The 9,787-nt window shown below is 49.1% G+C and overlaps 1 pseudogene; it reads left to right on the top strand.

Annotated features, from left to right (window-relative positions):
- The first annotated feature begins 2,344 nt into the window (after positions 1–2,344).
- LOC144124875 (uncharacterized) overlaps positions 2,345–9,787 on the top strand; it is a 15,592-nt pseudogene continuing 8,149 nt past the window's right edge.

The raw sequence follows: 9,787 nt of genomic DNA, 5'->3' as shown, positions 1-9,787 counted from the left end.
AAGAAAGTCTACTGGCAAAAAACTATCTGCTACACTATTTCTGGCCGTAAGTGCCTAGAATAATTTTTTTAAAGTACCAGCATAACAGGGAAAGGAAATTGCATACATGTCATGATTTATATTACAAGATAAAAATCAAGAATTGCAGAAAAGGTTTCCAAAATTCGAACCGTTTTACCGGCCTGTATAGCAGCATGTTTTTGGCGTGCAGTAAATGCGTCGATGTACGCACCAAGTCCTTGGACACCGGTATATGCGATGCCTCTGACCACAACAGCCACAGCTCTCCGTCATTAATGGGGACGAAGGAGAAAATTTCTCCAAAATGGCAAAGGGAGCAAAACATGTGCATCGCCCTCAAAGGCCATGTGCACGTTCTTTAACAACGCACAACAATAAACTAAGAAAAGAGGGCGCAGCTCTTTCAGAGGATGCGGGCACAAAGTGAAGAAAAAAACCTGCAGGTGGATGGCAGAAAAACTGAGTGGCGCTGCAAATTAGAAAGACTGCACAAATGCGGTTTGTTTGCACGCCTTAGTCACAACGACACAACCAGAAAAAACGGCATATATGAAAGCGGATATTACAACAAAAAAGAAAAGGCTATACTGAAAGCTGGAAGTTGACACACGCACGCATACCTAGCGCGTAAGCGAAACGATGAAGTGGCTGAAAGCAAACGGTAAAGTAAAGTAAATCCCTTGGCACAGTCAGCGAATTTACTGCTTACGCGGCGCAGCACCGGAAAAAAACAGAAGCTGCCATCTACCTTTACAGCCAGACGTGGCGCGCACAGAGGACGCTTAGTTCTTATGCGGGGAACAGCATGGCCCAGCTTCGTCTTCGCTTTCCGAGTCTGAATGCCGTCTCGCTGCATTTGGAAGCTGCTTGGTTTTATAGAATGGTCCAGAAGCGGCTGCTGCAACGAGGCAGCCGCGCCATTCACTCTCTTTATCGAAAGCCCAAAACGAAGATGATGACCGGAGAGAGGACAGCTTGATGTTCTGGCTTTGTTAAATATATATGTAATATGTTTCAAATGTTGAATCTGCTCAGTTCACAATTACCATTTGCCTGCTCTGCTGTAGCGGAAAACAGCCGAGAATTTCTATGGTCGTGCTGCTCCACTGGCAAAAGATAAAACAGGTTTGAATGCTGCTATAAGTCGAACAAGGATACATCGAACTAGAAGGGGGTCGCGAAATAGTTCGATATGTCTATAATTAGATATAATAAAAATGGGCAGAGGTAATTATGGGATTGGTTTAACGTCCCAAAGCGACTAAGGCTAGGAGGGACGCCGGAGTGAAGGGCTCCGGAAATTTCGGCCTCCTGGGGTTCTTTCACGTGCACTGACATCGCACAGTACACGGGCCTCTAGCATTTTGACTCCGTCGAAATGCAATCGCCGTGACCGGGATCGAACCCGCGTCTATCGGGTCAGCAGCCGAGCGCCGTAACCACTGAGCCACCGCGGCGGCTAGGGCAGAGGTAAGCTTATCCGTAACCTAGAACTGGGGATACAATGTACCCATGCTAATTACACACTTTTTGTAGCGACGTGCCGCTCGCTGGCGTGCAGTATATATAGTGAACCTCTCGCTAGGCATTGCTAGGTCCAACCTGCCTAGCATCGAGGCCCTGGTGGCCGGTACCTTGGGGCTATCCACTGCATATCATAAGATGTCTAATCCTGTTACCACTGCACAATAAATAGAATAATCGCTAATTCAAAAGAAGGTACAGGTGGTTTCCGCAACGCCTTCAGCAGTGAAGCCCGACAGGTGAGGGCCGCCGCTAGGCTTTAATTAGGTTGGCAGCACAACATGACTGCGATGTTGCATGGAAAACTGACTACAAGAGACCGAAGGCCACCCTCATGCACACTCCACATTCCCCTCGTCACGCGGTATCGCAGCGCTGTAGCGCTGACAGCAGGGGCAAGAGGCCGCGCTAGAGTCACTAAATAAAAATTTAGAGTACCAGCACTCTTTTCTCTTATTGTTATGTGCCGCCGCCACGATAATTGGTCAGTTTGCATCACGTGATATTTGTTTACACTGCGACGGCTCATGGGGGCTGCCATTTTGTGGCTTATGCGTTTTCAGCCGGCCAACTGTGGTAGTCCTAGTGCTGCGACGCTGCGAGTGCTGTCAGTGGCCGCATTGACCACGAGATCCCGCGCTTCACAGCACTTCAGCTGCACAAGAGCATACGAGGATGCCGTTTTTCTGCGTTGTTGGCTGCTTCAACTCGCAAAATGACGAAAAACGCTTCATGCGCTTTCCGTTGGGGAAAAAGGACAGTGCTCGACTACGCGCATGGCTGCAACTCGTGAGTCGCGATGATTTCGAGCCCACTCCGTACTCCAGGATTTGTGAGGTGAGGCTGTTTGTAGTACATTTGTGATTTAATTAATCGCTTTGCTTAAAATTTAATTACCGCACGCCGTTCAAGTTTGTCTCCGCGTTTGCATGCCGTTGTGCGTACGTCTAAACCCGCAAGGAACTCTGATTAACGCTGGTGCATTCAGTGTGGACATTTGCCCCCTTGTTTATGGGAACTTGAAATTGCTTGACGGATTTCATGACGGCAATCTAGCATTCGCCGAAGTGCCAAAGAATTGTTGTCACTTCTTAAGTTTTTTTTTAAATAATATTTTCGGCTTGCACCTCGTTGTTCAAGTGCGTGCTTTTCGCTGCAATGGCCGGTCACAAACTCCTTTCTCTTATTCTTTTGGTGCCTGTTCGGTTACAGTCATTGGCCTGTTGACGTTATGTAAATTTCCGTGTTCCATTTGGCGAATATTCGCCCATGTTGCTACAAAGTTTTGCATCCTTGAATATGACATGAAACTTGACACCAATAGCAAGTAAACTGAATGCATTCTTTGCACACTGAGTAACGAGTCCACTAAAACAGTTCCAAAGCATTTTCACAGCCTATACGAGGGAACTGAACGTTTAGGCGCTAGCGTGTTTTAAAATGCTTTACCGAATATAGTTCGAAAACAGCACACGGCGATAGCTCTTGTACCTTAATTGTCACTAACTTCGCTTGTCCCATTTGCAATTTCTTTCCCTATGGGATAAACTCAGAAGCTCTGATGTGATGCTGGTGAATAGCTGTACCTCTGCACGAATTTCTATAATCTTGTAGCAGACTTTAGAGGGAGGCGTTGAAGCAAATTTAAAGCATTCAATGTTTTGCATTCACCAAATTTTTCCTTATTTGCTGATTGTTTTCTATGGTTTGTTAGGCCCACTTTGAAGAGAGCCAGTTTGAAACGGGCAGGTCTGACGGCCGAAAGCTCCTCAAGTGGAATGCTGTTCCAACAATCCCAGCATGTGACAACCGGCAGAAACAGGCTAAGCGAAAGGTTTCCAGGAGGCCAGACAGTGACCAAGCGCATGGTATGGCATTTAGCTGATACACTGCTATATATCTTGTCATGCATGACTTCGATAATGTGTAAGGTTTCTGGTTTTCCTGGCACTTAAGACACATTGGCTACCACCGAGGTGCTTGCTGCCTCTACCACATTTCCCGGCAATGTGCATGGCTGTGAAGTGCAGCTTCCTACACCAGAGATCGAAACTCAGCCTAACGAGACAGGTAACCATATCTGTGCGTGAAAGTGGATATAGTTCAATGAGGCATAGGCGTGTGTTAGTGAGTTGCTAATCTATAATTCAAGCTTATGGCACGAAAGAAAAAGACAAGGAGTAACAGAATAGGGTACATGACGCATTGTGTCGTGCGCTTTACTCTGTTCATCTTTTTTGTGCAGTGAACATGAAGTATATAGTTGTCGACAAAATTTGGCCGGCAGTTGTGTTAAAGATATTTAATATCAAAAATTTGAAAGCGTTTCAAACTTCCAGAAACCCGCATAAGAAAATATTTGCGTTCTATTAGTATTCGAACCTGTCATTCTATTAGTGTGACTTCTTGATTGTATAGGAATCATTTCCTTATTCGACCACGTGATGTTTAAATTTCAGGTGTGTGTGGGCAGGCCGGCAGTCAGTGAAGAACAGCGTTTATTGCCGATAGGAAACGGGTTTATGAAGAGACAGGAGGGTGACGTATTAGGTAACGATGCTAGGTCGCTGTTAGCGTGAGGTCAGAGTGACTCAGCTCTGCTACAGTGTGCTTAAGTGCAACTGTCAAATAATGTTAATCGAATCAATCGGACCAAAGCTGCTTTGCTGAGTGATACTAATGTAAACAGTTGCGGTAAAGATGTATTTCTGCTTTTTAGCACTGCCATGCACCACTGAAGTGGTTGGTTATCCGAGGGTGTCATCTCCGCTGGGAATTGAAGTAGAGGTCGAAACAAATAAGTATTATGCTATAGAGTTTACTGATTTTCTACATCTTAGAAATAGGAACTCTGACAGCACTCTTCTGGCAAGTGCACTTGTCCCGGAAAAACAGTACACTAATGCTTGGACCATACCTGATGAGCAAGGTGAGGTACCTACCATAGTGTCACGACGCAGCTGGCGTACGTCGTGGTAAGGCATGAGGAGGGCCGCCGAATAGGAGCAGGGGAACGCGCCGACAAAAGGGAGAGGCTCTCAGGGCGGCGTCGCTCGCGAGTTTCGGGAGCCTCGGCCTAAGCGAGGCGGAATGGTCTGATCAGACGCATGTGTCGTAAAGAGTTTCTCTCCCCTCGTTGTGGCATGTTTCTGGTTAGCCACGGCAGCTTGCTCGATGGGCCAGCGCCGGAGGGGAGCGGGCATCCGGGCACCCTAGGCCAGAGCGGCTAACAGGACGCTTGTGTCGTAAATGGTTTCTCTCCCCTCGTTGTGGCACTTTTCTAGTTAGCCACGGCAGCTTTCAGCGAGGCGTGTGTTCGATATTTTGGGCTTTTCTTTTGCGTTGCAAGGCGTGTGTTTTAAATTGTGTGCTTTTCTTTTGTGTTGTGATATGTTGCGTCCGAAAGGTGGCGGGAAAGTCACCTATTGGCGGAGGGTGTAGTTTTGGCGGGAGTACAAGGAGATGGGGCGCGCTAAGGAGAGCGCGGGGGTTTGGTTGGTGGCAGCCGGACAGATCGGTCGTGTGCGGCCGGTTGTGGTCCTGGGGTTGCTGAGTTAAAGAAGCGAGTTCCTTGAGCTGTGGCCGGGCGGGTTGGCCGTGTGGTGGCCGACGGTGGTCCGGAGTCGCGAGAGTTTGGAGTTTTGTCTTTTTTAGTTAAAGCGGAGAGGCCGAAATTTTTCGGCAGATGTAAATCAGTTTTGTAAATATTGTAATAAATAACTTTTTGAGGAAAGCCTTTCCAAGTGCCAACGTCAGAAGACCTGCACGCCTGTCTCAAACTCACCAGTCGCGAAGTACATCCCCCGGGTCACTCACGAGACCCGCCCTCTACCACTCCCCGTCAACATCTGGATGCAACAACATCGTACACAAGAGAAAGAGGGAAAAATAATCGTGGCTGGCGCAGTCGACAGTATCAGGGGACCGCTGCTTTGCGACGGGAACGAGGAAGACAGAGGCAACGCAAGTTGAGAAGACGTCGAACTAGTCAGCTCACCAGCAACGTTTGCCCTTGGGTGGCGAAGAAGAGTGGAAAAACGGACATCAAAAAAGAAGAACGCCAGCACAAGAACAAGAGACAGCGGATGGATCTTCACCGATCACTGCAGCTTCGACACCGATGTAGGTGTGGAGAACAATCGTGGACCCGAACAGAGCAAGGGAGGACGGACTTAACTGCAACGGGACTTGAGAGTGTGGCGGCGATTCGTACCAGGACTGGTGGCATGTTAGAACGAAGTTCATTGTGAGAGAACTCTGGAACTTGGCCTGATTGACGGTCTTTGAAGACAAGGCGACGAAAGAAAACGGTGAGCGAACAGCGCTGCTCTCAACTTTTGTTGCTTTATGCTCACGAGGGGAAAGAGTAAGCTACTGTCGCCAGAGATGGATGATAGCACGACTGGGGGAGCGAGCGAGGCAAGCACGCAAAGGGGCGAACCTGGACCCAATATGCAAATCGAAATGGAAATAGAGAAGATGAGGCTAGAAAGGGCCAAAATTGAATTTGAGACAGAGAATTTACGCAGACAAGGCACAGCTGATCTATCAGAAGGGAAAGAAGCAGTAAAATACTCCACAATGCTGAGCAGTATAGTGCCCCGAATGCCGAAAGAGGAGTCACTTATTCCGGGGTGGTTTGATTCCGTGGAGATGCTGTTCCACTCCTTCAGGGTACCGGAGAGCGTGCAATCCATCACCCTGATTCCTTACCTCACTGACCGCATGCGATCAATGGCGATGCAAAATGGGACAAAAGAAATACTTGAATACAAACAGCTAAAGCAAGTAATTTTGAGGGAACTGAGACTAAGCCCGGCAGATTATAAAAGAATGTTTGACATGGCTAAGAAATGGCCGCAGAAATCGTGGCGCCAGTTCGGCTACCGGCTTCGCAGTTACTACTCATATTATATCAGCAGTAGAAAAGTGACCGAAACGGAGGAGCTGATGGAGCTGGTAGTGGTGGATAAACTGAAGGAGGTCCTGCCTAATGACGCGCTGCGACAGATAGCACTTCAGGAGAACAAAAGCTGGCTGAAAATAAACGGACTTACAGAAGTAGTCGAGGCTGTGGAGAGCAGCCGGGGGAAACCATCGGGAGCTAGCGTTCCGCGCATGGGTATGGCCAGTGGTGAAGGACGTAGAAGAGAGATGGGTGGGGCATCGCCACTCCACGGGCAAGAATAGATAGAGGTGAAGAATGCGCCATTTAAAGCACATACGATGATGCGCTAGTGTTACCGTTGTGGCCGATCAGGTCACATGGCTAGGGAGTGTCAAGAGACTGAAGAAAAAATAGGAAACAGAGGTTTAAGTGTTCGTAACGATGCCACGGAGGGACATTCTGCCATCAGGGAATGGGAGCAGTAAAGAGGAAAGAAGGCTGCGTCACCCCTTTGCTACCGCTGTGGCCGTTTAGAGCATATGGCCCGAGAATGCCCAGAGACAGAGGCTAGGAAGATTACCGCCAGAGTGATAGAAGCAACCCCTCCCAGCGCTGAAATTCGGTGCCATGGTCAGGAGCCAAAAGCGAGCACTCAGTTGGCGGGGACACATGTAGTCGATGTTTCTCTGTGTTCGGGCGAATCAGGCAACTTGGCGCGATTGAATTCGGGCGCGGATATCACGGTGGTCAGGAGGTCACTGCTGCCGGAGGAAAGGGTAGATTCACGAGGGAAAGTAGCATTGAAGGGAGCCTTCTGACATCACATTGAGGCTGAGCTCGCGTATGTACCGCTAAGAATCGATCGGGGGGGCCCACACGTTGCCATCTTGTGCGCAGTGACAGAGGAGTTCGCGAGCAAAATTGACTGCTTGTTAACAGTGTAGGACTATAACGAACTGGTCAAGCAGAAGGAACCCCTGAGCTTGGAGCATGAGAGCAGCGATGTTCGAGCCTCGCCTCGGTGGACTGTTGTTGATTTTCTGTTTATTTTTATGCATGCTTCTTGTATACTATGCCTTCACTTTAAATATGCGATCCTGTGGCGTATGGTGTGGTGTGTAGCAGTGTATCTTGCTTTCATGTACTTGCATGCCTGTATTCCTTTTCGGAGTGTATCTCGAGGGGAAGATTTAGTGCATTCTCGCAATAGGGAGAGGCGCGGCGTCCTGAGCCAGCCTAGGGGGAAAGCTTGTTTTTTCGAACTGGCAAAAAACAAACGGGGGAAGAATGAAGAAGAAGAGGGGAGGTGTCACGGACGCAGCTGGCGTACGTCGTGGTAAGGCGTGAGGAGGGCCGCCGAAGGGGAGCAAGGGAACGCGCCGGCAAAAGGGAGAGGCTCCCAGGGCGGCGTCGCGCGCGAGTTTCGGGAGCCTCGGCCTAAGCGAGGAGGAATGGTCTGATCAGACGCATGTGTCGTAAAGGGTTTCTCTCCCCTCGTTGTGGCATGTTTCTGGTTAGCCACGGCAGCTTTCTCGATGGCCAGCGCCGGAGGTGAGCGGGCATCCGGGCACCCTAGGCCAGAGCGGCTAACAGTGACGCATGTGTTGTAAATGGTTTCTCTCCCCTCGTTGTGGCACTTTTCTAGTTAGCCACGGCAGCTTGCAGCGAGCCGTGTGTTCGATATTTTGTGCTTTTCTTTTGCGTTGCAAGGCGTGTGTTTTATATTGTGTGCTTTTCTATTGTGTTGTGATATGTTGCTTCCGAAAGGTGGCTGGAAGTCACCTATTGGCTGAGGGTGTAGTTTTGGCGGGAGTACATGGAGATGGGGGCGCGCTAAGGAGAGCGCGAGAGGTTGGTTGGTGGCAGCCGGACAGATCGGTCGTGTGCGGCCGGTGGTGGTCCCGGGGTCGCGGAGTTGGAGAAGGAGTTCCTTGAGCGGCGGCCGGGCGGGTTGGCCGTGTGGTGGTCTACGGTGGTCCGGAGTGGCGAGAGCTTGGAGTTTTGTCTTTTTTAGTTAAAGCGGAGAGGCAGAGATCTTTCGGCAGATGTAAATCAGTTTTGTAAATATTGTAATAAATAACTTTTTGAGGAAAGCCTTTCCAAGTGCCAACGTCAGAAGACCTGCACGCCTGTCTGAAACTCACCAGTCGTGAAGTACGTCCCCCGGGTCACTCACGAGACCCGCCCTCTACCACTCCATGTCAACATCTGGATGCAACAACAACATCAAAAACAAGAGAGAGAGAGAGAGAGAGAGAGAGAGGGGGAAAAATAATCGTCACTCATAGTATAAAAGACCACGCAGGGGCCGTAATACCAGAGTGGTTATGTGCAAAATATGGCAGTAAATGTTTCATCATCATCAGCCTGACTACACCCACTGCAGGGCAAAGACCTCTTTCATGTCTCTCCAATTAACCCTGTTCATCGCCAGCTGCGCCGACCCTATGCCTGCAAAGTTCCTAATCTCACCTGCCCACCTAACCTTCTGCCGCCCCCTGCTGCGGTTGCCTTCTCTTGGAATCCACTCTGTTACCCTTGAGGACCAGCGGTTATCTTGCCTTCGCAGTACATGCCCTGCCCAAGCCCATTTCTTCCTCTTGATTTCGACTAGGATGTCATTAACACGAGTTTGTTCCCTCACCCACTCGGCCCGCTTCCAGTCTCTTAACGTTACGCTTATCATTTTCTTTTCCATGGCTCGCTGTGCTGTCCTTAACTTAAGCTGAACCCTTTTCGTTAGCCTTCACGTTTCTACCCTGGAGGGAAGTACCGGTAAGATACAGATGTACACTTTTCTCTTGCGGAGTATTGGTAACCTGCTATTCATGATCTGAGAGAACCTGTCATATGGACTCCACCCTATTCTTATCCTTCTAGTTATTTCCCTCTCATGATTCGGATCAGCTCTCACTACCTGCCCTAAATAGACGTTTGATTTTGGTTTTAGAGGGGTTTAATGTCGCAAGGCGACTCAGGCTATCAGAGGTGTCGTAGTGAAGGGCTCCGGAAATTTCGACCACCTGGGGTTCTTTAACGTGCACTGACATCGCACAGTACAGGGGCCTTCAGAATTTCGCCTCCATCGAAATTCGACCGCTGCGGCCGGGATCGAACCCGCGTCTTTCGGGCCAGCAGCTGAGCGCCATAACCACTCAGCCACCACGGCGGCCCTAAATAGATGTATTCCTTTACCACTTCCAGCACCTCGTTGACAATTGTGAACTACTGTTCTCTTGCTAGACTGTTGAAAATTACTTTGGTTTTCTGCATGTTAATTTTTAGACCCACCGTACTGCTCGGTCTGTCTAACTTATTGATTATGATTTGCAGTTCATCTATTGAGTGACTCAG

This window comes from Amblyomma americanum, chromosome 1 (assembly GCF_052857255.1).
Source record: "Amblyomma americanum isolate KBUSLIRL-KWMA chromosome 1, ASM5285725v1, whole genome shotgun sequence".
NCBI lineage: Eukaryota > Metazoa > Arthropoda > Arachnida > Ixodida > Ixodidae > Amblyomma > Amblyomma americanum.
Note: the sequence above shows the minus strand (reverse complement) of the source record. Positions and strands in the feature narration are given on the sequence as shown.